Here is a 3,893-nt window from a genome sequence, read left to right as displayed (position 1 = left end):
TGCTTGTGCCTACATGAAGTAAGTCCCATTATTTTAAGGGTAAGAATACATTTTCAGTTTTTTCATTTCCATCCATTTTAATGAAGGCAAGTTTTTGGCTTCTAGTCCTGTTGGTTAGACAGCACTTAAGATTCTCAGTTTGATGATGTTGTCTACACCCAGTGATGACAATAAAAACCTTTTAATAAAAAAAATACATATTTTAGTTTAACATCAGTTTAATGCTAATTTATGCTTAGCAAGAGTTAGGTAATGTTCTGTTGTCATCAAAGATAAGTGCACTTACACAAAGACTTTAACAGTACATAAACCCCAAATCAAATCTTTCAGTCAGTCCTCACAGCAAAGGGCTGTGATAAACTTTCCATTTTTTTTGTTTTGTTTTGTTTTGATCACAAATATTGTGCAGCTCCAAAGCATCTCATAGTGCAAATGTGTCTAGATCGAGCTATTAGTATGATGAACATGACCAGGCTGCATTCAGTACTGCCATGCGCCTGCCTGCCTCCTGCAACCCCAGAGCCAGAGCAGACTGTGTCGGGGTAAGAGCCTAGAATTAGAAAAGCAGGCTGACTGGCAGGTCACTGAATTGAGTCCATGTGCTGACTGGAAAATGTGGATCAGTAAGTGAATCCATAACCTTCTCCTCCCCCTCAGTGACTGTTGAGGTGCCCTTGAACAAGTGACTGGCCGCTGGGAAGCTCCCAGTATGACCATCCTTGTGTATATGATGCAAAGTGTTGCTCAGGGTGGGAAATGAACACCTCCCAAATGCAGGTGATTTTGAGTATCTGTTTGAATCATCAGTCTCTATGGCAAGTGAACAAAGTTTGATTAAAATGAGGGAAAAATCTCCATTTTGCCAACCCTTAATGAAAAGTTGAGCATCGGTTTGGTTAACTCTTATCGGCCAACAAGCTAGTTGGCGGCTGGAACTTTAGCCAAGTTTAGCAAATTGATCAGCTCAGTAGAGAAAGAGTAGTTGATTGGGACAGCAGTTGCACTATTTGAGGCAGTAAGAAACTAGGGCATGGTAGCTTATACATTTTCAAATCCACTTAATATTGGTTCCTTGAAGTGCTATCAATACCTGAACCAGTGCTGGTGCTGAATGATGCTTTTTCCAATACCTTAACATTAAGTGTTTTTTTGATGTGAAAATTAAAAATGTAAATTGTAAAAAATACAAATTCTGTACAAACTGTACAGAAAGAGGCTAGTAGAAAGTTGAACATGCACATAGCCCTGTGGCTGAAGGCTATGCCTGTTGCAAATATGACATGTAACCACATTTTCAACTGTCTTGGGGCCTTTTCACTGCAAGCCAAGCAGAGCAGGAACCTAAATGTAGCACCTTATTCTTACACAGACTTTGGAGCTCTGACCTAATTTGGTCAATTTTACTACATTAACAAGTTACAGTACTCAGCCCTAGGTGACACAAATAATACAAGGCAGTGCAGTGCAGCAAATAAAGGAGGAAACAATTGAGTCAATATGATGAACAAAGCAAGAATGCACAACTGGATGATTTTTGAAAAGTCTTGGCCTGTGGTTTTCAAATTGAAATCATCACAAAATGACCAAAAATAATTAATTTCACTTGAATGCTCTAGAAATCGTTGAATAATGTAAGGAGGACTGGTTCTTCTCTCTGGTTTAATCTCACTCCAATTTGTCAGTGTTCAAGTATGACATGGAAACAGTTTAACCCTTTTAAATCTGAGCAAATTCACTCAATTTCTTTCAAAACATGTGGAAACGGTGACAGCAAGCATTTAATGCTCAACACAAACCAAAACACCTCTTGAGGTAAGGCTTCTTATAGAGCAAAATTACCTCAAATGGGGGTCCATGGCTTATTGCAAGTCAATCCGGGGGTCCAGAACATGAAAAAGTTTGAAAACCCGTAGACTAGCCAAACCATGTACCACATGTAGCCTTTAACACTGATTGAAAAAGTGGCTATTTAAAATTATGGGTGGCCTCTAGAATTTAGGAATTTATCAGACACAGGACTGAGGTTCAGCTGTGTTTCCATGGGACACACATATTCACACACACACACACACACACACACACACACAACACATGTGGCGATCAGAGAAGACAGGTGAAAATAAACAGCTAGGCAGGTGCTTATTTTTCCTGCAGCAGGCACGTAGACAAACGCAGGCCTGTCCTCTTCCTCGGTCTCTTCACAGAGGAATAAAACACTAACAAAACAGCTTCAGGAATCCCAACTATGTGCTGCAAAAAGGAAGTGCTTGCGGATACCTTGGCAACACTCAGACAGCTTGTCTGTTAGTTTTCGATAATATGTTCTCTGCCTCCCATGTGCTCTGCATGTCCAATGTATCGACTCAACACCTGGACCAATGACGAGGATTTTGGGATACCATAAGCACTAAACATGCTAACAACATGAAACCATGCTGGATGTCCTTTCATTATAATTGGTACACAACTATTTTCTTTTACTTCACTTCAGAACAGTGGACAGAGTGGGTGAAGTCCTCACTCTGCAGAGCAGATACAGGAAACACACAAGTCTATAAACAGGGAAAATAAATAAAGAAATAAATTGCTGAATCCATTTTCACATGGTATATAATATATAATATCAGGGCTCTCAAGTCTCACACATTGGGCGTGAGACACACACATTTCAAGCCGTTCACACGCTCACACACCACACCTTGTATTTCTCATGCAGAGAAATTACCAGGATAACGCCCACCAAGTTGCGCCACTATTTTTTATAACAGTCCCCCCACCCTCCCGTCCCCACTGCCGCCAAAATCTCACTCTGAACTCAGTTCATAACTTGAGAGCCCTGTAATATGTATATTATTAAGTAATATAATTATTATAAATGATAAAATGTAATGCTACACTGACATGTAATGAGTAGAGAGCTGCCTTTGTCATGGCCACTCTGCATCCTGAAAGCCTGTTCCTGCACTGTGTGACCACGTCACCAGAAGCTACTGTGTCCAGCTAGACCACCAGCTGTTCCCAGCACAGAAATCATGGCAGAGACCAAAAAACCCAAAGAAAAGAGGAAAGACTGGATTAAATACTGGACTGGCTTTTAATCATTTGCAAGAGCTTCACCAAGTCAAACGCTGCACACAGACTCTAAGCTGGTATCCCTGCTGTTGGACTGGTAGGTAACATCAGCTGGCTCGCTATGTCTTATGTTGTTGCAGTTGCTTTATGTTTGGCCGTTTGAGCAAAGTTGTCAACTTGTACGTTTTTGATCATAAAGGAAAACTAGCGAGTTGACAAGTTTGGCAGCTCAGCCAAACGTTGAGAAGCACACCATGCTAAACCTAAGATGATACTGTTCTGAGCTGCTTGATGTTTGGCAGTGTTGGGAAACTTGTTGACTTGCCGGTTTTTGTTCATAAACCAAGTCTGCCCATTTTGACAGAGGAATTTAGTTGACTAACTATTCTTTGTGTGTTAGCAGCATGTTGTCTGTGGTTCAGGTTACTTAAGCTAAGCATGCTAACGTTTCTGTTCTGAGTGGGGTGTGTGATGCTAATTCGCCTCTGCTCTGCAATTTTTTTTTTTTCACAGGAATTTCTACAACAACAACCCTTTTTAGGTGTCAGAGTCATAGTGCAAGTACGTAAGTCATAAATTACATACAAACAAAAGTTGGAAATTGTTTAATGCCCCTTTAACAAGATCCTTTAATAAGCTGTTACTATTTACATGTTGTCTTGTGTAAACTGGAATTTATTTTCTAAAAGAACTAGTCAAGACACATCAGGGCTGACATGACAGGACATGGGACCAGGACCCAAAAAACAAAAACAAAAAAAATCTTGTAAGGGCACAAGGACTTCGCCACAAAATTATCCCATAAGAACTGTATCTAAATA

Source organism: Myripristis murdjan, chromosome 23, assembly GCF_902150065.1.
Source record: "Myripristis murdjan chromosome 23, fMyrMur1.1, whole genome shotgun sequence".
NCBI classification, from domain to species: Eukaryota; Metazoa; Chordata; class Actinopteri; order Holocentriformes; family Holocentridae; genus Myripristis; species Myripristis murdjan.
Note: the sequence above shows the minus strand (reverse complement) of the source record.